At 39.9% G+C, this 26,535-nt stretch overlaps 1 protein-coding gene across 4 annotated transcripts in view; it reads left to right on the top strand.

Annotated features, from left to right (window-relative positions):
- ZBTB8A (zinc finger and BTB domain containing 8A) overlaps positions 1-26,535 on the top strand; it is a 72,109-nt gene that overhangs the window by 9,594 nt on the left and 35,980 nt on the right. For 3 of the 4 annotated variants that reach the window (XR_007155085.1, XM_047872891.1, XM_047872890.1), the window contains one exon: positions 4,974-5,077. The exons of the other annotated variant lie outside the window; for it this stretch is intronic. The gene's annotated coding sequence lies outside the window, so the exon portion shown is untranslated. The remainder of the gene's footprint in view (positions 1-4,973; positions 5,078-26,535) is intronic. 4 annotated transcript variants of the gene reach the window in all.

Raw genomic sequence — 26,535 nt, 5'->3', positions numbered from 1 at the left:
AAAAAAGAAAAAAAGAAGATACTAGCAAACCAAACAAGGCCATAATTTTATCTAAGGCCTTTTTTTATTTTTTAAGACTTTCTTAATATGTACATTAAAATAGTATCCTAAGCCTAAACACTAAAATTAGAAAAAAAATTTTTAATGTTTATTTTCGCGAGAGAGAGAGAGAGAGAGAGAGAGAGAGAGACAGTGTGAGTGGGCGAGGGGTAGAGAGAGGGAGACACAGAATCCGAAACAGGCTCCAGGCTCTGAGCTGTCAGCACGGAGCCCGACGCGGGGCTCGAACCCACGAACTGTGAGATCATGACCTAAGCCCAAGTCAGACGCTTAACTGACTGAGCCACCCAGGTGCCCCTAAACACTAAAATTTTAACTTTCAGATTGTAAATCTTATGGAGAGTATAGATCCTATTCTCATGAAATCTCTGTAATAAGTTTAAAAATCTAAATGACAAAACAAGCTCAGTGTTAACAAATGTATGGGTATGAAGATGTGAGATAGAAATGTAGGTATAGATATAGATACAGATACAGATACAGATACGTAAAATGGAATAACATTCAGCCATGAAAAAGAAAGAAATCCTGTCATTTGCAACAGCATGGATGGACCCAGAGGGCATTAATGGTAAGTAAAATAAGCCAGATAGAGAAAGACTAATGCTACATGTTATCACTTAAAGTTTTTTTTTTTTTTTTTTTTTTTAGTTTTTTGTTTTTTTTTTTTCAACGTTTATTTATTTTTGGGACAGAGAGAGACAGAGCATGAACGGGGGAGGGGCAGAGAGAGAGGGAGACACAGAATCGGAAACAGGCTCCAGGCTCTGAGCCATCAGCCCAGAGCCCGACGCGGGGCTCGAACTCACGGACCGCAAGATCGTGACCTGGCTGAAGTCGGACGCTTAACCGACTGCGCCACCCAGGCGCCCCAAAGTTTTTTTTTTTTTTTTTTTTAATTTTTTTTTTCGACGTTTATTTATTTTTGGGACAGAGAGACAGAGCATGAACGGGGGAGGGGCCGAGAGAGAGGGAGACACAGAAATCGAAGCAGGCTCCAGGCTCTGAGCCGTCAGCCCAGAGCCCGACGCGGGGCTCGAACTCACGGACCGTGAGATCGTGACCTGGCCGAAGTCGGACGCTCAACCGACTGCGCCACCCAGGCGCCCCAAAGTTTTTTTTTTTTTAATGTTTATTTATTTTTGAGAGAGTGAGACAGAGTGTGAGTGGGGGATGGTCAGAGAGAGGGAGACACAGAATCGGAAGCAGGCTCTAGGCTCTGAGCTTTCAGCAGAGAGCCGACGCGGGGCTCGAACTCATGGACCATGAGATCATGACCTGAGCTGAAGTCAGATGCCCAACTGACTGAGCCATCCAGGCGCCCCTACATGTTATCACTTAAATGTGGAATCTCAAAAAAAAAAAAAAAAAAAAAAAAGTGAAACTTGTACAAATGGACTAGAAAAGTGGTTGTGAGGGGCTGGAGGGTGGAGAAGATAGGGAGAGGTTGGTAAGAGGGCATGAACTTTCAGCTCTAAGGTGAATAAGGTCTGAAGATCTGTAGTCTAATGTGGTGACTATGCTTGATAACACTGTATTGCCTAATTGAAATTTGCTGAGAGAGTAGAACTTAAATGTTCTCACCAAAAAGCAAAAACAAAAACAAAAACCCCAACATCCCCCAAAATCAATGACAGATATGTGAGGTGACAGATTTGTTAATTAACTAGATGGAGGGAATCCTTTCACAGTGTATATGTATATGAAATCACCACGGTGTAACTTTAAATATCTTAGTTTGTCAATGATCTGGTAACTGAAGCCGAAGAAAATCTGAATAGCAAACACCCAGGTTCCTAGAGCATAATTAAGGAGGTAACATTTGAAAGGGAAAATGGCAACAATTGTTTTTAAAGAATAGCTCTTCCTTAGGGCGAGGTCTACAATAGCTAGTTAGAGTAGCTTTAACTAGTTGCCCAGTGAGAATGGAGTTTTGCTACCTTCATGTACCCTGGGGTTTTGGAAAGATCACTTTCTTTGGGTACAAATATGATGGACTCAGTCACATTTTTTTCTGTGTCCACCTTTGTATAAGTTAGCATTTTACGGGCCACAAGAAAATGTATGGTAGGAAAATTATAAACTGTTTACTTTTTCAACTCAGTTAAAAAAGTGTTTTAAAGTGGTCTGCATAATTAATAATAGTGATTTTATTATTATTACTATAATCATAGCTGACATCTGCCAAGGGCTTGTTATAAGCCAGGCACTGTTGTAAGCACTTTACTTAGATGATCTTCTCATTTACTCTGTCCTGTAACTGTAGAAGGTATTATTATTATTATTCCATTTTATAGAATGAGAAACTGAGGCTCTAGGAAGTTAACTTCCTGTGTTATCTAGTTGTGTGTGGCAGAGCCAGAATTTGCACCTGGATAGTCTGATTCCAGAGCCTGTACCCCTGAGCACACTACCCAGTACTGCTGCTCACAGACAGACTACTCACCCTTCTGCTTAAATTTTGAGGCAAGCGATGTCCTAATATGCCATCTGGGCCCTTTTGCAGGAAAAAGACACCACACCAGTGTTTTAATTCGTTTACTAAAGGGAATTGAGTGCTTACAAAATCCCTGGAAAGGCCGGGAGGAATGGGCTCCAGGCTGGGCCTGCAGAAATCATTCCCAGAACCAGACTGCCAACCAGGTCCCTTAGGGGAGGGCATCAGGAGGCCGCCACAGCACTGCTGAGTTCCAGATGACATTGCTAGCTGCAGTTCAAGGGTCAAGAAATTGCTGTCCCCAAACTGCCCCTCAGCACCCACCAACTGGTGACGGTTGTCTCCACCCAACCTATGTCTAAACAGCCATGAGTGACGCTCTGGAGACTGGAAGGCTGCTGCAGGAAAATCCAGTGTTTCCATAAATGTGCTTGCCAGCATTAATGCCTAAGCAGCAGAAAGATGGTCCCCGCCTCATTTCTGCCTTCCAAATCTCGTAGAAGAACATCTGATGGATGGACCCTATTTCACATGGGGAAACAACTGTAGAGGGGTCTGGAAATGTACTTTTTCATTTACCAAAAGGAAGTAATAAAGGATGCTGAAGGTTAATACACAAACTAATATCTGCTAGGGTAGGGGCGTTTGGGTGGCTCAGTCGGTAGAGCATGTGACTCTTGATATCAGGGTTGTGAGTTCAAGCCCCATGTTGGGCATATACATATATGTATCTGTTAGGGTAGAACGTGGTGGTTAGCCCTAAAAATGATATTTTATCCATATGTAAAAACTGTTTCGGGCACAGACTATATTCAGAAATCAGTGCTCTTTGGGGCGCCTGGGTGGCTGAGTCGGTTAAGCGTCCAACTTCGGCTCAGGTCGTGATCCCATGGTTTGTGAGTTCAAGCCCCACATCGGGCTCTGTGCTGTCAGCTCAGGGCCTGGAGCCTGCCTCCGATTCTGTGTCTCCCTCTCTTTCTGCCCTTCCCCCGCTCGTGCTGTTTCTCTCTCTCTCTCTCTCTCTCTCTCTCTCTGTCTCTGTCTCTCAAAAATACATAAAGAATCTAAAAAAAATTTTTTTAAGAGAAAAAAAAGAAATCAGCGCTCTTTAAAAGCTACAGAATCAACTTCTGCTTTCCACCATACAGACCCAGTACTAGTTAGTGTGCTGTTAAGTACCTTTGTTGAAATAGTAAAGCTATCACAGGAAGTCCCTTTACTGAGTGTCTTCCTAGCTCACTGGGCTGGGTGATAGATGAGCTTTTAGTGTAGGAAGGAGTTGTTTTCAAAAATTAATAATTTTATTCCCCCAACTACAGTTTTCTCCTCAAAGATTTTTGTAAGCCTCGAGGCAGCAATGTTTTGAATGGTTTAAGTTGCCAGAATTCAGACCTCCTCATGAGTGGGTAGTTGACATGCAATCGCTTTACTAATTTAAATATATTTGAATGGTTCTTCTTTCTCTGGTGGTGTTTTCAGGATACTCATTTAAAAATTATTTCAGTTTGTTTCCTTCTTTCTACTGGCTTGTATTTTCTAAATTTTCTGTAATTATATAATACCTTTATAATCAGAAAAAAAAAAGACAGATTACCTTAAAAAGTGATCCCATTACTTTAGGCAAAAATTTTTTGGCAAGAATTCTTAACTGATTGGTTTAGAAAGCATCAAATTCATTTTCCACTGCCTGTGGACACCAAGCCTGACACTCTCTTTGATTAACAAAACTTCATGGTCAATGAAAAACATAATCAAACCGATTTAAAAAAAAAAATTTTTTTTTTTTGGTAATGGCAAAGGTTTGGAATAGAATAAAAACTGAACATTTTATAACATTGTTACAACTGATATTACAAATTATGGTACACTCAGGGAACCCTGAGGGGCAGGAAAAAAAATTGTGTTACACTCTGGTATAATCTGGCAAATTGAGTAAGTTATAAAAGATCTGGTGACTGTAGTAGGGCTTTCTGAACATATTTTTTTTCCCCACTTCCCGCAACCATACAGTTTTCCAGAAATGTTGCGTTTTTCAAGTTGAATCTTTAAAGCTCTTCTGTTTGGTTTTCTTGCAAATCATATTAGGCCACTTGGAGGCAAAGGGTAATAAGACATGTGTTGCTGTTTTAGTATCTCATCTGCTGGCCTGCCTTCGAACAGCTGTTGTCTAAAGAAGTTTATTTTATTGTCACAGTTAAAAAGTGTGTCTGCTTTCAATTTGCCATAGTACATTTTAATATCAGAGCTCTCTTCTTGCAGATTTGAATATTAAGGTTTCCGTTAGAAATACAAATTTATTTATTTCCATTAATTAATCATCTGTGCCGATTATCTATTTTTACGTGCTCAAAAGTGATACCTGATAAGGGCTGCCATGTAATTTATTTCAATAAGTATCTTTTAAGGACCTTAGCAGATGTTTCTGTCTCTTATAATGTAAAAGTACATTGTAAATAGCTATTTGCTCTCTCTACAGGACAAACCTTCATATACAGAGTGTTTTTGACTTGGAACCTTCCCTTTTTTACTCCACTCAATTGACTTAGCAGGGTTTCAAGAGCAGCGTTCATAAATTTGCAGGTATGAACAATTTTAATTCTTGATATTGTATCTAACTTAAATATATAGACAGAAAGTAGAATTTCGTAACTATAGATTTTATATGTCAGAGGATGGATTTATTGCTTGAAAAGTCACTGTATAAAACATTCAGCATTCTGATTTTCTTGGCCGGGTCTCCCTGTTCACTTATTGCTAAATTTTTAATCCATTGCCTCTCTTGTGTATGTATACCTTCCATTCTGCCTTAATCAAAGATTCATATTATATTAGAGCTGGAGATTATGTAGGCCCATCCCCTCAATTTGCAGAGAAGGAAATGAAGCCTAGAAAGGTGAAGGTAGAGTCCACGGACACAGAGCCAACTGAGTAGTAGAGCTAGTGTTAGATCTCTCAGCTCTTCCCCCGACACTTGGGCAGGAGTATAGCTCAGAAATTACATCCCGCAGCTTTGGAGTCACTGTCTGGGTTAATACCCTTTTCTGTGGGGAGAATAATACCACCTACCTGATGGGTTGTTGTGTGTGAGGATTAAAGAAGACAATATATTGTGCTTCTGCTGTTATTGTCTGTGGCCCTTTTTACTTCCCGTTGGGTTGACCCCTTCACTGCTTCTTGAAACTCCACACCTTGGCTCACGGTTGCAATGCTGTCCTGATTCTCCCTGTAATTCTCTGTGACACTGGCTTCTCTTCCCCATCTTACTCCACAGATGAGGGCAGCCCTCCAGGCTCTCATCTCAGCCCATGTTTCCTGTGAGCCCCTCCATCCCTGTTTGCCGAGATCTTCCACTTCTCTGTCTTCAAGTCTGACTTACCCCCTGAGCTTCAGATCGGCATTTCCAGTGGCCCCATGGCCGTTGCTTCCCGATTTCCCATTCACCTCAAACATGATGAACTTAAAACCAAAGCCATTCCCTTTCCCGTAAATAAGTTCTTCTAACTGACTTCCTAATTTCTGTTAGTGATACTACCAAACCCCCAGGCTTTAAGAATCCCCACGTTCTCGGGGCGCCTGGGTGGCTCAGTCGGTTAAGCGGCTGACTTCGGCTCCGGTCATGATCTCGTGGTCCGTGAGTTCGAGCCCTGCGTCAGGCTCTGTGCTGACAGCTCAGAGCCTGGAGCCTGTTTCTGATTCTGTGTCTCCCTCTCTCTGACCCTCCCCCATTCATGCTCTGTCTCTCTCTGTCTCAAAAATAAATAAAAGTTAAAAAAAAAATTTTTAAAGAATCCCCACGTTCTCTTTATAGCTTTCTAGCCTTCCACAGCCAATGACAAATTGTGGTACCCTCTGGTACAATCTGGCAAATTGAATAAGTTACAAAATATCTGGGTGGCTGCAGTGAACATTTGTAGTAGGATTTTTCAATCAGCCATCAAGACCCGTGGGTTTATTTCCCGTTGAAGAATTTTTCATCTTTTCCTTCCTTCCCATTCCTGCCATCATCACGGTGTTCAAGCCATTAACCAGATCCACAGTTGCCAATAAAGTAGCTGTTCTTTCACTTGGAAATGGCTGGGTTCTTTTTCTCTCTCTCTCCCCCAGAAATACAGCCTCTTGACTTTCCATGCTTGTTCATTTAGCACATGCATCTTGACTTAAGTACAGACACAGAATATCCTTAACTCTGAGAACTTCCACAATATCTTAATCTTGAATTACAACCTAGATCTGGCTAAATGTAAGACTCATGCTTAATATTTCACCCATATGTTTGACAGACTTTAAAATTTTTTATTTTTGAATATATTTTTAATACTCAAACCTCAAAATATTTAAAAGTTTACCATATAAAATCTCCCTCCCATTCTTGTTTCCTGTCTCCCAGATCCCATTTCCACTCCAACTGGCAACCACTGTTCTACGTTTCTTGTTAATCTGTTTAGAGTCTCTGCTTATTTTTTTCCCGTGTGTGTGTGTGTGTGTGTGTGTGTGTATATATACATAACTTAACTATGCTTTTTACAAAACTTAACTATGTGTCATAGCCATCTTTCCATATAGCTATCCCTTATTCGTGGATATTTTTCTAACCCTTCACTGTCACAGTTGGTTCTTCAGTGAATAACCATATACGTGTGTCTTTCTGATTATGTACCAGTGGCCCCGTAGCATAAATCCCCAGAAGTGAAATTGCTTGGTCAGAAAAGATACGCATTCGTAATTTTGAGAGCTGTTGCCAAACTGACCTCCAAGGGGTCATACTAATTTACATTCCCACCAGTAATGATTGAGGGTACCTGTTTTCCCACATTGTTATAAATATTATCACATTTTTGGATTGGATTGCTGCCTTGAGAGGGGAAAAAATGATACATCAGTGTGGTTTTAATGTGCATTTATATTTTATGACCAAGGTTAAATATACTTTTCATATGATAAGGGACATTCATATTTCTTTTCCTGGGGACTGTCCTTTGTCTCATTTTGTCTCATGGTTATTGTTCTTTTACTTGTCAATTTCTTAGAAGCTTGGTGTGTATTGAGATGACCCTTTTCTCTGATAGACTCTTTTACCATGTTGTCATATGCCTTATGCCTTTGCTTGTGGTATTTTTTTATTATGATTTTTTTTGCTATTCATGTTTCATCTTTATGTAATCAAATGTATCAATCTTTTATTTAAAAAAATTTTTGGTGGGGGGGAGCACCTGGGTGGCTCAGTCAATTAAGCGTCCAACTCTCAGTTTCGGCTCAGGTCATGATTTCGTAGTTTCATGGGTTTGAGCCCCGCATTGGGCGCTGCGCTGACAGTAGAGAGCCTGCTTGAGATTCTCTCTCTTCCTCTCTCTTTACCTCTCCCCCCACTCATGCTATCTCTCTCAAAATAAATAAATAAAACTTAAAAAAATTTTTTTTTTATCAGTGTTTATGGCTTTTGTATTTTGAGTCAGAGGCCCTTCCCACTGTGTAGTCTTCCATATTTTCTCTTAGAACTTTTATGGCTTTGTTTTCACACTTAAATGTTTGATCCATATGGAACTTATCCTTGTATGAGATGGGAATTGTAAATCCACTTTAATTTTTTTTTTCTGGAAATCTAAAATTGCCATTTATTAAATTGCTCAGTTTTAAATTTTTTTTTTCAACTTTTTAAATTTATTTTTGGGACAGAGAGAGACAGAGCATGAACGGGGGAGGGGCAGAGAGAGAGGGAGACACAGAATCGGAAACAGGCTCCAGGCTCTGAGCCATCAGCCCAGAGCCTGACACGGGGCTCGAACTCACGGACCACGAGATCGTGACCTGGCTGAAGTCGGACGCTTAACCGACTGCGCCACCCAGGCGCCCCAAAATTGCTGTTTTTTATGACAGGCTTATCGTCTATTAAATTCCCACCTGAAGTAGGGTGTCTGTCTGGATTTTTTTAATTTTTAAAGATTTTATTCTTGAGGCGCCTGGGTGGCTTGGTCGGTTAAGTGTCTGACTTCGGCTCAGGTCATGATCTCACCGCCCGTGAGTTCGAGCCCCACGTCGGGCTCTGGGCTAACAGCTCAGAGCCTGGAGCCTGTTTCAGATTCTGTGTCTCCCTCTCTCTCTGCCCCTCCCCTGTTCATGCTCTGTCTCTCTCTGTCTCAAAAATAAATAAACGTTAAAAAAAAAAATTAAAAAAAAAAAGATTTTATTCTTTTAATAATCTCCACACCCAATGTGGGGCTCGAACTCACAGCCCCGAGATCCAGAGTCACACTCTACCGACTGAGCCAGCCAGGCACTCTGGAGTTCCAAATATACTCCACTGGTCTTTTGCTTTATCTCCCTCACCACAGTTTTCTTTACTGAGGAAGTATAATATAATTGAATAGATGTTGGTGCTAACTCCTTCTCTTTATTCTTTTTTTGTAATGTTTATTTATTTTTGAGAGAGAGACAGAGCGTGAGTGGGGCAAGGGCAGAGAGAGAGGGAGACACAGAATCGGAAGCAGGCTCCAGGTTCTGAGCTGTGAGCACAGAGCCTGATGAGGGGCTTGAACCCACAAACCGTGAGATCATGACCTGAGCTAAAGTTGGATGCTTAAACCAACTGAGCCACCCAGGCACCCCCTCTTTGTTCTTCTTTTTTCAGAATTTTAACTAGCTATATCCTGTGTGTTTATTTTTCCATAAAACTTTAGCATCAACTTGCATTGATCTTAAACTAACCTGCTGGTGTTTTTATGATGCTCATGTTATTACAGAATGTCTTAGGAAGAACTGACATCTTAACATGTCGAATCTTCCAATTCGAAAGGCTTGGCTTTCGATAGTCTTCTTTTGTGTCCCTGTGTTTTCTTCCTATTATGAGTCTTGTGCACTTCTTGTTAAATTTATTCCTAGTATTTCGTATTTTTGATGCTAAAAATGGGAGTCTTTTATTCCATTATATCTCTTACCTAATGTGGGTGTCTTTTTGTATATATGAAAGTTAGTGATTTCTAATATTAATTTTATAATCTCTTTCCCTTCTACTTGTTTTTGATCATTTTGCAGTTGAGACTGTTGTATTTCCCAGGTATACAGTAATAATATCTGCAAATAATGATAATTTTACCTCCTACTTGCCAGTGGTCCTTTCTCTAGTTTCTTTCTCAAGTTAAATGCCTTGGCTAACACCTTCAGAACAGTGTTAAATAATAGTGGTATTAGTGGGTATCCTTGTTCTTTTGCTGGCTTTACTGGAACGTTCTATCCAGATGCTAGGTTTTAGACTGAAACAGATAGATATATTTTATCACCACAAGGTTTTACTGAGTACAGATTATGGACCAGATGCTGTACCATAAAATAGAGATTTAAAAAAAAAAAAGAAAATGAGGGGACACCTGGGTGGCTCGGTCAGTTGAGTGTCTGACTTCCGCTCAGGTCATGGTCTTACAGCTCGTGGGTTTGAGCCTCATGTCGGGCTCTGTGCTGACAGCTCAGAGCCTGGAGCCTGCTTTGGATTCTGGGTCTCCCACTGTCTCTCTCTGCCCCTCACCCACTCACGCTCTGTCTCTCAAAAATAAATAAACATTTAAAAAAATTAAAAAGAAAAGAAAATGAATATGACTCTGCCTGGCTTCAAAGAGTTTACAGGGAAAGACAGATACACAAATTAGTGTATTAACTGTATTAACTTCCTTGCTGGTCTCTGCAGCATCTGTGTATCCATGTTATGGATGTCACAACAAAGTTATATAGAGTATACAGTGGAGACACAAAAAAGGGTGATAGCTGATCAGCTTAAGCCCCATGTCAAGATAAAGTTCCAAAGAACAAGGTACTAAAACATACTAGCTTAGTTTGCATTGAAATGTTCTCATTAAATTCATTATAAGATGTCCTTGACTTCGGAGGCAACGTATAGGGAAAGTCACGTGAAGAATCTTTGTTAGTTCAGTAAGGACACTGGTGAGAATATTTATCAAATGCCTCCAACATAACAAACATTAAACTAAGGCCAGGCATACACACAGACATGATCTCTGCTCATATGGATGTTACAGTGTAGCAGGGAGGCACCTTAAGATAGACCAATAGGGGCGCCTGGGTGGCTTGGTCGGTTAAGCATCCGACTTCGGCTCAGGTCATGATCTCACGGCCTGTGAGTTCGAGCCCCACGTCGGGCTCTGTGCTGACAGCTCAGAGCCTGGAGCCTGTTTCAGATTCTGTGTCTCCCTCTCTCTCTGCCCCTCCCCTGTTCATGCTCTGTGTCTCTCTGTCTCAAAAATAAATAAACGTTAAAAAAAAAAATTAAAAAAAAAAAGATAGACCAATACAATCCAGCACTTGCCACGAAGTACATGTATAAGGTACATTGGAGGGAGTGTGGAGAAGTTGAAATTAACATCAGCCCAGGGAAGTCCAGGAAAGCCCCCAAGGGAGGCTCTGTTTGAGCTGACTCTGAAGGAGGAATGAGAGCTTCTCAGATTGAGAAGGATGGTTTTATTGTAGCATAGGAACAATATGTACAAAAGCTTGGCGGCCTGAAGGGTACTGTGTGTCTGGGAATTGGCATGTACCTCAAGGATGGGAGGCGAGGTAGGTGGTAGGAGATAAGCATGCCGAGATTGACAGAAGCTGGGTCCCAAAGAGTATTAAATCCATTCATAGAAATAGGGATTTTATCCAGCAGGCAGGAAGGAGCTATTAAAGAATTTTAAGCAGCAGAATCCAGAAAGATAACATACTTCAGGGTGGATTGAAGGGAGAAAGATAAAAGGCAAGGAGACCAATTAGGAAGTTTATTGTATTAGTCCAAATATTCTCTATGATGACATTTAGTGTCCTTATATAAGGATTCATGTGACAAATTCCTCCTAGAAGTCAGTGGCAGAAAAATGCTCATTTTTACTGGGGAGGTGATGTGAACACTAGATAAATCATTTGTTTTCCCTGTTGTTTGTTTTTGCCCTGGATTCGAGAACAAATGTTGTTAAATTTAAGTGTATAGAAATCATCTCATTCCCTTTAAATGTCTAATTTCTGTTTTCAAATATGTTGTATATATATTTTATTTAAAACTACTTGCAATTGCTTTAAAAAAAGATAGATAACCACTTCAGAAAATGTGGACAAATATAAAGAAAAAATATAAATTCCTGAAATTATGCAGTCTCACCTCTCCCCAAGTGCATTCATCCTAAATCAGGGACACTCAGCCTCTACTACAGCAGAAATATAGAACTCATTACTTTGCAAGGGGGCAAATTCTGTTGTTGAACAGCTTAATCCACTGCTTCTCTATTTGTTTTACCAAACCCGCAGGAGGAAATGTATTTTACATCATGACCCAGTACACACATATTTGTGATTCTGCGTATTACTCTCTCTCTCTATCTGAAACAAAAAAACTCATGAAAGAATTCTTACTACTTGAAATAAGCCCTAATATTTTAAATTCTATTCTGTGTTCTTTAAAATCCTAAATTGGGGGCGCCTGGGTGGCTTAGTTGGTTGAGTGTCCGACATTGGCTCAGGTCATGATCTCGTGGTTCGTGAGTTCGAGCCCCACATCGGGCTCTGGGCTGACAGCTCAGAGCCTGGAGCCTGCTTCCAATTCTGTGTCTCCCTCTCTCTCTGCCCCTTCCCCGCTTGAGCTCTGTCTCTCTTTCTCTCAAAAATAAACATTAAAAACAATTAAAAATAAATAAATAAAATAAAATCCTAAATTGATTTCAAAACCCACTAATGGATTGAGACAAGCAATATGATAACCGTTGGCTTAGTACTTAACCACACCTCAGTTTGCTGGCATATAGGTATGAAGGCACTAGATCAGGATACCTGAGCTCAACAAATCCCATTAAGTTCTCATTTTTCAAAAGCTGTTCTTCACATTGAGCTAAACTCTGGCTCCCTTTAGTCCCATCCTTGGTCCACTTTGGCTTTCACGTTTGGCTGAACGTTCACTCAATAAACACTGATTGAACACCTGTGTGCCAGACATTATGCTCTGTACTAGAGATGCTCGGGTGAACAAAACAGAGTCTCCACCCTTTAGGGGAGCGCATTCTAGTGATTGGTCCAGAGGACTTGTCTGTTGGAGTGACTAAAAGAATAATTCTACCTCTTCCACATAACTGGCCTTCAGTATTGGAAGACAGCCATCATGTTCCCCTTGCATCCTTTCCCCTGGTCTCTAAACCATGCCTCCTAGGACATAGTTTCTCTGATACCAGCCACTGAGCTATGGTGAGCTATAGCGATACAGTAGAACTCCTCCCCATACGGCAGATGGGCTTGTTAAGATAACCTCTGATAACATGACATTGAAGCAAAGACTTGCATAAAGTTGGGGAACAAGTTATGTGAAGATCCAGGGGAGGAGTGTTCCTGAGATAAGGGCCACCAGAAGTGAACTGGCACATTGGGAAACATCAAAACCAATGAGGTTGGTGCTGGGGGTGGGGATGGAGGTAGGAGGAAAAGACATCTTGCAACCCTTTTAGATCAGGGTAAAAGATTTTGGATTCCTTTCCTAGTAAGATAGAAGCCTTTGGAGGTTTTGAGTAGAAGAATGCTACGCTCTGACTTAGGTTTGAGTAGATCCCTTTGGAAAAAGCAGAGACCAGCAAGGAAGTGAATACAGTAGTCTGTTTACTCAAGTGTTCACTTACAATCCTTGGTAGGGTTTTGCCATTTTTGTGACAAACTTCCTGCATGCTTCTGATTAAAATATTTAGTTCCGGGGCGCCTGGGTGGCGCAGTCGGTTAAGCGTCCGACTTCAGCCAGGTCACGATCTCGCGGTCCGTGAGTTCGAGCCCCGCGTCGGGCTCTGGGCTGATGGCTCAGAGCCTGGAGCCTGTTTCCGATTCTGTGTCTCCCTCTCTCTCTGCCCCTCCCCCGTTCATGCTCTGTCTCTCTCTCTCCCAAAAATAAATAAACGTTAAAATATTTAGTTTCAATTATTTTCGTGAAAGGGATCTTCCATTGTATCTGCAAACTAGCTATTTACTTTTCTGTATTAATTTTATAACTAGTCATCTTACCAAATTCTTTGGTTTCTGGGATTTTGTGTTCAATTGACTTTATTAAGGTGTAATTTACATACAGTAAAATGCACCCATTTGAAGGGTACAGTTCAATGAGCTTTGACATATATTCACGTGTAACAGTCCCCATAAGTAAGATAGAGAAAGAACATTTCTATCGCACAAAATTTCCCTCCTGTCTTTCCCCACCCCCCACCCCCCCTTATGCCTTTTTGTAGTTCAACCCTCCTGTCTGTCTCACTCCCAACCCCAGGCAACTATTAATCTCCTAATTCTGTCACTCTGGATTAGTTTTGCCTGTTCTAGACTTTCATGTAACAGGAATTGGACAATATGTACTCCTTTGTGTCTGGCTTCTTTTGTTGAGGCTAATGCTTTTGAGATTCATTCATGCCATTGTGTGTATCAGAGGTTTATTCCTTTCTATTGCTCAGTACTATTCCATGGTACGGATGAACCACAATTTAGCTATTCACCAAGTGATGGACGTTTTCTTTCTAGTTTGGGGACTTGTATGAATGAAGCTGCTATGACAGTTCTTGGCCAGGTCTCTTTGTGGATGTATGTTTTCATTTCTTGTGGGTAAATACTTAAGAATGAAATCATTGGCTCAAAAGTAGGTATAACTTTATTAGAACTGCTAAGCAGTTTTTCAAAGTGACTGTCCCAAGGCGCCTGGGTGGCTCAGTCAGTTGAGTGTCCAACTCTTGATTTTGCCTCAGGTTATGACCCTAGAGCTGTGGGATTGAGCCCCGAGTCAGGGTTCATTCTGAGTATGGAGCCTGCTTAGGATTCTGTTTCTCTCTCTCTCTTTCTCTCTCCCTCTCCCCCTCTCCCCTACTTGTGCATATACTCTCTCTCTCTAAAATTAAAACAAACAAACAAACAAACAAAAAACAAAAACCAACAGTGACTGTCTCATTTCATATTCCCACCGGCAGCAGTGAGATCCAATTTCTCCACATTCTTGTCAACACTTGGTACTGTCCATCTTTTTAGTTTTAGCCATTGTAATATGTGTATAATGATATTTAATTGTGGTTTTAATTTGCATTTCCTGTATGAAGAGTGATGTTAAACATCTTTTCATGTACTAATTTGTATATCTTCTTTTAGGAAATGTATGTAGTTTGTCTTACTGAGTTCTTTTTTTTTTTTTTTTAATGTTTATTTATTTTTGAGACAGAGAGAGACAGAGCATGAATGGGGGAGGGGCAGAGAGAGAGGGAGACACAGAATCTGAAGCAGGCTCCAGGCTCTGAGCTGTCAGCACAGAGCCTGACGCGGGGCTCAAACTCACAGACCGTGAGATCATGACCTGAGCCAAAGTCAGAAGCTCAACGGACTGAGCCACCCAGGTGCCTCCCCCCCCCCCTTTTTTTTTTTTTGAGGTCTTTGTATATTTTTTTTTTTAATTTTTTTTAACGTTTATTTATTTTTGGGACAGAGAGAGACAGAGCATGAACGGGGGAGGGGCAGAGAGAGAGGGAGACACAGAACCAGAAACAGGCTCCAGGCTCTGAGCCATCAGCCCAGAGCCCGACGCGGGGCTCGAACTCACGGACCGCGAGATCGTGTCCTGGCTGAAGTCGGACGCTTAACCGACTGCGCCACCCAGGCGCCCCGGTCTTTGTATATTTTGGATACATGTCTTTTGTCAGATATTGCAAATACTTTATCCTAATTCCTGGCTTGGCTTCTCATTTCCTTAATAGTAACTTTCAAAGAGCAGAATTCATCAAGTTTTTCATTATGGCCCGTGCTTTTTGTGAGCTAAGAAATCTTTGCCTACCCCAAGGTCCTGAACTTCTCCTCCTATGTTTTCTTCTAGAAATTGAACTTTACATTTAGTTTTGTGATCCATTTTGAGTTAAAATTTATGGAGCACCTGGCTGGCTCCGTCGGTTAAGTGTCCGACTTGGGTTCAAGCCCTGCATCAGGCTCTGTGCTGACAGCTCAGAGCCTGGAGCCCACCGTGGATTCTGGGTCTCCCTCTCTCTCTCTCCGCCCCTTCCCTGCTCGCACTCTGTCTCTGTCTCAAAAATAAATAAACATTAAAAAAAATTTTGTCTGTGGTGTTAAGTAAGGGTCAAGTTTCATTTTTTCCTGTAATGTATACTCAGTTATTCTGGCACCATTTGTTTGAAAGTATTATTTCCTCATTGAATTATTGTGGTGCCTTTTAAAATTTTTGATAAAATGAACTTGACTAAAAAACTTAATTGGTGGGGCGCCTGGGTGGTGCAGTCGGTTAAGCGTCCGACTTCAGCCAGGTCACGATCTCGCGGTCCGTGAGTTCGAGCCCCGCGTCGGGCTCTGGGCTGATGGCTCAGAGCCTGGAGCCTGTTTCCGATTCTGTGTCTCCCTCTCTCTCTGCCCCTCCCCCGTTCATGCTCTGTCTCTCTCTGTCCCAAAAAAAATAAATAAACGTTGAAAAAAAATTAAAAAAAAAACTTAATTGGTAATATATTTGTGTGCATATTTCTGTACTCTATGCTATTCCATTGATCTTTGTGTGTATCCTAATGTTAATATTACACTGCCTTCTTAATTAAATTTAATATAATTCTCTTTAATATAACTATCTTAAAATCTGGTAAGGCAAGTTCTCTTTTACTCTTTTTAACATTGTTTTGGCTATTCTAGGTCCATTTCATGTTCTATTAGTTTTAGAATGAGCTTGGTAATTTCCACAAAAAGAACCTTTTTGGATTTTGATTGAGATTACATTGATTCCATTGGTTAATTTGAATAAATTGACATATTTAATGTTTTGGTCTTCTAATTCATATACACAGCCTGTCTCTCCATTTATTTAGATCTTTGACATTTCTCTCACCCATTTTGTAATTTCCAGTGTGCATATATTTTATTAAATTGATCCCTAAGTGTTTCATGTTTTTGATGTTCTTATGAATGCATTGTTTTTTTAAATTTCAGTTTCTTTTTTTTTTTTCTTTTTTTTTTTTCACATTTATTTACTTTTTTTGAGACAGAGAGAGAGACAGAGCATGAACGGGGGAGGGTCAGAGAGAGAGGGAGACACAGAATCTGAAACAGGCTCCAGGCTCTGAGCTGTCAGCACAGAGCCCGACGCGGGGCTCGAACTCACAGACTGCGAGATCATGACCTGAGCCAAAGTCGGCCGCTTAACCGACTGAGCCACCCAGGCGCCCCTTAAATTTCAGTTTCTAATTGTTCATTACTAACTTATAGAAGTAGAAATGATTTTTATATGTTGACCTTATATCCAGTGACCTTGTTAAATTCAGTTATTAGTTCTAGAAGACTCTTGTAGATCTTTTTTTTTTTTAAGTTTATTTTATTTATTTTGAGAGAGAGAGAGCGCATGTGCACAAGCAGGGGAAGGGGAGAGGCAGAGAGAGAGGGAGAATTCCAAACAGGACCCATGCTGTCAGTGCAGAACCCCTCATGGGTCTTGAACTTATGAACAGTGAGATCATGACCTGAGCTGAAATCAAGAGTTGGATGCTCAGCTGAGCCACTCAGACACCCCAGATCTCTGGGGATTTTCTGTGTACATTATTGCTCTTGGGATTTACTCATTTGTACAATGAGTAAACACTAACAGTTTTTTTTCTTCCTTTTCATCTTCTTTTATTTCTTTTTCATCTTATTACATTGACCAAGACCTCCAGGTCAATGTTGAATAGAAGTGGTGAGAGCACAAATCTTTGCCCTGTTCCCTATCTTAGAGGAGAAAGCATTTATTTGGTCTTTAGCTTTTTGTAAATGCTTTTTACTAGGCTGGGGAAGTTGCCTTTTATTCTTGTTTTACTAGAGTTTTTATCATGAACGTGTGTTGAATTTTTCAAATGCTTTTTCTACAGCGGTTTATAATCTATTCTGTTAATATGGTGCATTTTGCTGATTGATTTTCAACTGTTTAACTGTATTGGCTTCCTGGAGTAACCCTTAGTTGCTACAGTCTTTTTATATATTTGATTTGCTAATATAATGTTAAGGATTTTTTGTGTCTCTGTTTACAAAGGATATTATTCTGTAGTTTTCTAGTTTTCTTTTCTTATGGTGTCTTGGTTTAGGTACCAGTAATACTGGCCTCATAAAGTGAGTTGGAAAGTTTTCCTCTCTCCGTACTTTCTGAGTGTTTGTATAGGATGGGTATTATGTCTTACTTAAATGTCTAATAGAAGTTAACATTGAAGCCATGTGGGCCTGCAGTTTATTTTGTGTAGGCAGATTTTACAATTACATTTTCAATTTCTTTAATATTATATGTTCAGTTTCTTTTTTTTTTAATGTGTTGACTTTTTTCTTTTTTTTTTTTAATTTTCTTTTTTATTTTTTAAAATAAAAATACATCCAAATTAGTTAGCATATAGTGCAACAATGATTTCAGGAGTAGATTTCTTAGTTCCCCTTACCCATTCAGCCCATCCCCCCTCCCACAACCCCTCCAGTAACCCTCACTTTGTTCTCCATATTTATGAGTCTCTTCTGTTTTGTCCCCCTCCCTGTTTTATATTATTTTTGTTTCCCTTCCCTTATGTTCATCTGTTTTGTCTCTTAATGTCCTCATATGAGTGAAGACATATGATTTTTGTCTTTCTCTGACTAATTTCACTTAGCGTAATACCCTCCAGTTCCATCCATGTAGTTGCAAATGGCAAGATTTCATTCTTTTTGATTCCCGAGTAATACTCCATTGTGTGTGTGTGTGTGTGTGTGTGTGTGTGTGTGTGTGTGTATACATACATACATATATATACCACATCTTCTTTATCCATTCATGCATCGATGGACATTCGGGCTCTTTCCATACTTTGGCTACTGTTGATAGTGCTGCTATAAACACGGGGGTGCATGTGTCCCTTCGAAACAGCACACCTGTATCCCTTGGATAAATGCCTAGTAGTGCAATTGCTGGGTCGTAGGGTAGTTCTATTTTTAGTTTTTTGAGGAACCTCCATACTGTTTTCCAGAGTGGCTGCACCAGCTTGCATTCCCATATATGTTCAGTTTCTTTAATTGATACATGGGTACTCAGATTTTTTTTTCCTGTATCAGTTTTGAATATTTATATCTCTTAAGAAATGTGTTCATGGAGCACGTAGGTGGCTCAGTTGGTTGAGTGTCCTACTCTTGATTTCAGCTCAGGTCATGATCTCACCCTTCGTGAGTTTGAGCCCTGCATTGGGCTCTGTGCTGATAGTGCAAAGCCTGCTTGAGATTCTCCCTCCTGCCCCTCCCCTGCTCACTTGTGTGTGCACTCTCTCTCAAAGATAAACATTTAAAAAAAAATGTGTTCATTTTATCTAAATTGTTGGATTTATTGACAGAGTTGTTCATAGTATTTTGTTTTTGCTCTTTTAATGTCTGTAGGATCTTTAATGGTGTTTCCTTTTTTTAATTGCTGCTATTGGTAATTTTTTTCTTTTTTTTTTCAATTGTTTTTGAGGGGGGGGGGGAGGGAGAGGGAGGGAGGGAGAGAGAAAGCATGTGAGTGGGGAGGTAGCAGAGCAGGGGGGAGAGAGGATCTGAACCGGGCTCTTCGCTGATATCAGAGAGCCTGATGGGGAGCTCGAACTCACAAACTGTGAGATCGTGACCTGGGCCAAAGCTGGATGCTTAACTGACTGAGCCACCCTGGCACCCCTCTTTTTTTTCTTAATTGGTCAAACTAGAAGTTGATAAATTTAATTAATATTGGTATCAGTTTTATTGCCAGTGATCAATTTATTGATATTGATATAGAGAACTAGCTTTTGGTTTCATTGATTTTCTTCTGTCATTTACTCATTTTCTGTTTCATTTATTTCTGATCTTGTCTTTATTTAATTTTCTTCCTTCTCCTTATGTTGGGTTTAATTTGATCTCCCGTTTCTAGCTTCTTAGGTAGAAACTTAACTCATTGGGTATTAGATCTTTTTTCTTTTTTAATATAAGCATTTGAAGCTATACATTTCCCTCTAAACACTGCTTTAACTACGAATGAGAAATTTTCATATGTTGTGTTTTCATGCAGTTCAAAACAGTTTCTAATATTGCTTATGATTTCTTTTACCCCTAGGTTATTTGAAAGTTTAATCTTCAATTTCCAAAATTTGGGAGATTTTCATTTGCTATTGATGTCTAATTTAATTCCATGTTGGGAGAGAATATACTCTGTATGATTACAATCTTTAAATATATTAAAAAATTGTTTTATGGCCAAGTCTGTAGTCTATTTGGCAAATGTTCAAAATGCGCTTAAAAAGAATGTGTATTTTGCTGCTGTTCTGTAGAGTGTTCTATAAATGTCAATTTGGTCAAGTTGGTTGATAGTGTTGGTCAAGTATTTTATATCCTTATCAGTGTTTCCAGCTATTCCTTCTATCAATTACTGAGAGAGTAGTGTTGAAATATACAATAATAAATATGAATTTCAACATTTCACTTCTGCCAGTTTTTGCTTTCCATATTTTGAGCTCCTGTTATTAGGTGCATACATACTTTTGGTTATATTTTCTCAATGCATTAATTTTTTTTAATTATAAAATTTCTTTTTAGCTCTGGTATTTTCTTGAGTCTACTTTGTCTGATATTAGTATAACCATTCCAGCTCTCTTATAATTAGTGTGTTTATGGTATACTTTTTTACAGTTATTTACTTTTTTTTTAACAATTGATTACTTAAAAAAATTTTTTTAATGTTTATTTATTTTTGAGAGAGAGAGAGACAGAGTGCAAGCAAGGCAGGGGCAGAGAGGGAGAGAGGGAGACACAGAATCCGAAGCAGGCTTCCGGCTCTGGGCTGTCAGCACAGAGCCTGATGTGGGGCTCGAACCTATGGACTGCGAGATCACGACCTGAGCCAAAGTCAGACGCTTAACCGACTGAGCCACCCAGGCACCCCTACATTTATTTACTTTTAACATCTGTATCTTTATATTTAAAGTGCATTTCCTGTAGACAGCATATATTTGACTGGTCGTTTTTCATCCAGTCTGATAATGTTTTTAAGGGTAGTTGAGAATATTTACATTTAATATAATTATCAACATAGTTGGATTTAAATATACCATCCTTCTGTTTTCTGTTTATGTGATCTGTCTTTGTTTCTTTCCTGTATTTTCCTGACTTTTCCTTATCCTGCCTCAATAAAGAATATTGAGTAATTTTTGTATTCTGTTTTATCTTCGCATTAATTTATTAGCTTAATCTCTTTGTTTTACATTTAGTGGTTGCCCTAGGGGTTACAGTATATGCATTTTCCCTCATCACAGTATGCATTTTACTTATTACTCATCTCATATTATACCACTTCATATATAGCAGGGGTTGGCAAACTGCAGCCTTAGGGTCAAGTTTGGATCCCTGTCTCCTTTTATAAGTCAAACTACAGCCATTCATGTGCATGTTGTTTATGGCATATTTTGTGCTACAGTGGCAGAGTTCCGTTGTTGCAACAAAAACCATTAGCCTCTAAACCTAAAGTATTTACTATCTTGTCTTTTTTGCCTTTTGGCAAAAAATATTTACTTGTTTGCCAACTTCTGATGTACAGTAAAGTGTATTTCTGTTTCTCATCTTTTCTTCAAATATTTTTTTCTGCCTCCACCTTTTTCCAAACTTCAATTACATATTAGACCATTTGATATTGTTCCACATGTCACTAAGGATCTGCTCATTTTTTGTCAGTTTCTCTCTCTCTTTTTTTTTTTTTTAAACATCTGATAATTCCTGTTGTTATGTCTTCACATTCATGGATTATTCTGCCATTCATAACCTGCTATTACTATTTCTTTTAATTTACATCCAAGTTAGTTAGCATATAGTGCAACAATGATTTCAGGAGTGAATTCCTTAATGCCCCTTACCCATTTAGCCCATCCCTCCTTCCACAACTCCTGCAGCAACCCTCTGTTTGTTTGCTATATTTAACAGTCCCTTATGTTTTGTCCCCCTCCCTGTTTTTATATTATTTTTGCTTCCCTTCCCTTATGTTCATCTGTTTTGTCTCTTACAGTCTTCATATGAGTGAAGTCATATGATATTTGTCTTTCTCTGACTAATTTTGCTTAGCATAATACCCTTTACTTCCATCCACGTAGTTGCAAATGGCAAGATTTCATTCTTTTTGATTGCCAAGGAATGCTCCATTGTATATATATACCACATCTTCTTTATCCATTCATCCATCGATGGACATTTGGACTCTTTCCATACTTTGGCTATTGTTGATAGGGCTGCTGTGAACATTGGGGTGCATGTGCCCCTTCGAAACAGCATACCTGTATTCTTTGGGTAAATACCTAATAGTGCAATTGCTGGGTTGTAGGATAGTTCTCTTTTTAATTTTTTGAGGAATCTCCATAACTGTTTTCCGGAGTGGCTGCACCAGTTTGCATTCTCACTAGCAGTGCAAAAGAGATTCTCTTTCTCTGCATCCTCGCCAACATCTATTGTTGCCTGAGTTGTTATGTTAATGTTAGCCATTCTGACAGGCATGAGGTGGTATCTCATTGTGGTTTTGATTTTATTTCCCTGATGATGAGTGAGGTTGAGCATTTTTTCATGTGTCCGTTGGCCATCTGGATGTCTTCTTTGGAGAAGTGTCTATTCATGTCTTGTGCCCATCTCTTCACTGGATTATTTGTTTTTTGGGTGTTGAGTTTGATAAGTTCTTTATAGATTTTGGATATTAACCCTTTATCTGATACGTCATTTGCAAATATCTTCTCCCATTCTGTCGGTTGCCTTTTAGTTTTGCTGATTGTTTCCTTTGCTGTGCAGCAGCTTTTTATTTTGATGAGGTCCCAATAGTTCATTTTTGCTTTTGTTCCCTTGCCTCCAGAGATGTGTTGAATAAGAAGTTGCTGCAGCTGAGGTCAAAGAGGTTTTTGCCTGCTTTCTCCTCTAGGATTTTGATGGCTTCCTGTCTTACGTTTAGGTCTTTCATCCATTTTGAGTTTATTTTTGTGTATGGTGTAAGAAAGTTGTCCAGGTTCATTTTTCTGCATGTCGCTGTACAGTTTTCCCAGCACCATTTACTGAAGAGACTGTCTGTATTCCATTGGACATTATTTCCTGCTTTGTCAAAGATTAGTTGTTCATACATTTCTCCTGATTTTAGCATGATTTTTTTTCTTCTTCTTTTTTTCTTTCTCATATGTCTAGTAATTTTTGGTGAAATGATGAACAAAGTAAATGTTTTTTGAGTGTCTGAATTTCGTTGTCTTTAAAGACTTACGAATTTTGGTTTACTTGATAGTTTAGTTGTTAAGGGATCAGTCTGATGATTTGAGGCCTGTTTTTGAGCTTTGGGGGCAGTTCTAGAATACTGTTAAGTTATTTCTTCTACTAAGGTGTTACTGTTCTGGGGTCTCTACTTAATGCCCTGGGTGTTCAGCAGGGAATTCTTACTTGGGCTGGTCAAAACTCAATTGTTTCCTAACTCCTCGTGAGCTCTGGGAATTTTTCTGCCCACAGTAGTTCTTTACTCAGACTCCTGAAGTTTCACACTACACCTGCACGGATTAGTGTTCAGCACAGAGGTAGAATATTCCTGTATAGATTCATTGACCTCTTTGCCTGTGTAGTTGCCTCCTCTGTCACTTTACCCTATAATTTCCAGGTACCACAGCCCTCCTGAACACTAACTCTGTTCAGTCTGTGCCCTGCCCTTCCCTCCCTGCCCCCCCCCCCAACTTTTTTTTTTTTAATTGAACAGGCTCCATGCCCAACATGGGGCTCCAACTCACAACCCTGAGATCAGGAGTCACATGCTCTACCAACTGAGCCAGCCAGACACCTCTGTTCAGTCCATTTTGATTTCCCTTCCCTGTATCCCAATCCAGAAAGCCAAAGTGATTAGCTGACCTTATTTGATTCCCTTCTCTCAGGGATCATAGTCCCACTTTGCCGTTTTTTATTGCCTGCAAACATTTTTCGCATGTATTTCATTCAGTTTTCTAATTGTTTATAGCAAAATGCCAAGTGTAGTACCAGTTACTCCAACATGGCAAAAGCCCAAGAATTTTACTCTAGAAAATAGTTTTCTGGAGGCACCTAGATGACTCAGTTAGTTGAGCATCTGACTCTAGATTTTGGCTCAGGTCATGATCCCAGGACTGTGGCATCAAGCCCCACTTTGGACTCTGCATTCACTGTGGAGCCGGCTTAAGATTCTCTCTCTCTCCCTCTGCCCCTCTCCTCCACTCATGTTATTTCTCTCTCTCTCTCTCTCTCTAAAATAAAAAAAAAAAATCCATGAAAATAGTTTTCTAATTTTACTTTTGCATTAATTTTTTTTAATTTTAGAAAGAGAGAGAATGAGTGGGGTAGGGGCAGAGAAAGAGGAAGAGAGAGAATCCTAAGCAGGCTGTGCAGTCAGTGGGGAGCCTGATGCAGGTCTCAATCCCATGACCCTGAGATCATGACCTGAGCTGAAATCAAGAGTCGGACTCTTAATGGACTGAGCCTTCCAGGTGCCCCACTTTTGCATTGAAGATACATAATATTACCTGCAATATCAATAACTGTTTCATCCTTTCCAGTATCCATACTGTATATTTAATTATCTTGCCTAATTCATTGGCTAGTACTTCCAGGCCAATGTTAAATAATGTTATTAATATTTTCCTGGTATTTTTCCCCAAGGGTAGATGGGAAAGGACTTTAAAAGGACAGTGTCTGGAGTTAATGAAAGTGTTGGAGGAAACAGACACTGTCAAATGGTGTTGGTGAAGATATAAATTGATAAAATGTTTTGGGAAGGTACTCTGTACCCACTCCGCAACTCCACTTCTGGAAACCAAATTATTTCACAAGTGCTCAAGGATCTGTGTGCAAGCATGTTTGCTGTGGCATCATTTATAATAGCGAAAAGTTGTAAAGTCATGCCCCATGACCACATTTCAGATGAGAATGGAGGACTTATTAGATTTTAACCGACAGGATATGATAGTGAAAAATTGGGTATTGATTTGATGCTTTTCTAGCAATATTCCCAGGTGTCTTGTTTTGGCAGTTGTATGCCATAGCCCCAAGTATGTTCCGTTTCTTTCAGCCTAGTAGCTCTCGTTTGCCTGTGCTCTGGAGACACGGTCATACGAGAACTCCGAAACAGCTGGGTCTTTGGGCATATAATGAGACTGCAAAGTCCCCAATCTCTAACCAAGTGATTCATTTTTTTTTATAAAGTGATTTCTGGATTTTGAAGCCCACTATTAGCTAGAATCTGGATTACATTAAACGTGGAAGAAACTTCATTAGAGACATAACTCCTTGAACATTAATTTATTAGAGTGCTCTTCACCTCTAAATACATTCATATTTATAAATTTGATACAGTACTGGATTGTAGTTAATGCATTTTTATTTTTATTTATTTTTTTGGTAGGTAATGCGTCTTTAAAATAACTGCTCAGTCTGCTTAATACAGGTAGCACTAATGAGAGCTGATTTAACAGACTGTTCCTGAGTCTGAGAGACCTCACTAATCTGTTTGTGTTCCTAGGCCATTGTCTCACCTTCTGTCATTATTTCATGTGTTGCTGAATGATTTTGACCCATAATGACTTATCACAGGTCTGCAAGTGTTAAGGCTAAGGTTACTTTAAACACAAATATTACTTGGGATTTGAAATGGATATTTTACAGTGGCTTGAGTTGGGGAAACACCCTCAAGAAACTTGTCAGCTGTTAATTAGAGATTGGTGGAAGACTTCTGACATCATGGAAGGCATCATAAAAGTTATTGTGGCCTGCAAAGAAATGATTCACAGCTATGAACGAACCAAGCTGAAGGAAACTCTGTCTATAGGGATAGCAGGACTTCAGCGGGTATGAAAGGAAAAACAAAACATTTTTTAAATGCTTATTTATTTATTTATTTTTAAATTTTAATGTTTTTTCATTTTTGAGAGATAGAGACAGAGCATGAGTGGGGGAGGGGCAGAGAGAGAGAGGGAGACATAGAATCTGAAGCAGGCTCCAGGCTCTGAGCTGTCAGCACAGAGCCTATGTGGGGGTTTGAACTCATGAACCATGAGATCATGACCTGAGCTGAAGTTGAACACTTAACCGACTGAGCCACCCAGGCACCCCTGATAATTTTTTTTAATGTTTATTTATTTCGAGAGAGACAGAGAGCATGTGAGTGGGGGAGGGGCAGAGAGAATCCCAAGTAGGCTCCATGTTCAGTGCAGGGCCCGCTGCAGGGCTCGATCCCATAAACCTTGAGATCAGGACTTGAGCCGAATCTGATGCTTAACCAGCTGAGCCAGCCAGGCTCCCCTCTCTCTGCTAAATAGACTATTCTTTTTTTTTTTTTTTTAATGTTTATTTATTTTTGAGAGACAGAGACAGAGACAGAGCGTGAGGGGAGAGGGACAGAGAGAGAGGGAGACACAGAACCAGAAGCAGGTTCCAGGCTCCACACTGTCAGTGCAGAGCCTGACACGGGGCTTGAATTCATGAACCGTGAGATCATGACCTGAACCAAAATTGGATGCTTACCCGACTGAGCCACCCAGGCACCCCTAAATAGACTGTTCTTGAATGGGCTACAGTTGCAGCCTTGGAAAGTGTCACAAATTAGGAATAAATGATTCTTGGTCACATTATAAAAACTCAAATTTCAGTAGATAAGGAAATTTATTGACTCTTGTTACTAAAAATCTAGATAGAGTATTGGCTTTAGGCATAGCTGGGTCTAGGAGTTAGAATAATGTTACCAGGACTGTCTCCAGAACAGTTTTGTCTGGCTTTCCTCTGTGTTAGCATCACTCTCAGGTGGGTTTCTCACTTCTTGAAGGTAATTTTTTGTAATCCTAGGTTTTTATGATTCTTAAGGCCTCTAGTGAGAACTTCATTCTCTAATTTCCATGACACAACCAAAGGAGGACTCAGACTGACCAGTCTGGTCATGCATTCAGGGGGTCGCTGAGGAAGAGAGGCATGCTGTGCTCACAGAAGATGGCAGAAGTCCGAGTATAATAACAGACATGGAAGGAGGATCATGTAAAAAAGTACACCTGAAAAGTTATGGGTGACATGAC

This window comes from Prionailurus viverrinus, chromosome C1 (assembly GCF_022837055.1).
Source record: "Prionailurus viverrinus isolate Anna chromosome C1, UM_Priviv_1.0, whole genome shotgun sequence".
NCBI classification, from domain to species: domain Eukaryota; kingdom Metazoa; phylum Chordata; class Mammalia; order Carnivora; family Felidae; genus Prionailurus; species Prionailurus viverrinus.
Note: the sequence above shows the minus strand (reverse complement) of the source record. Positions and strands in the feature narration are given on the sequence as shown.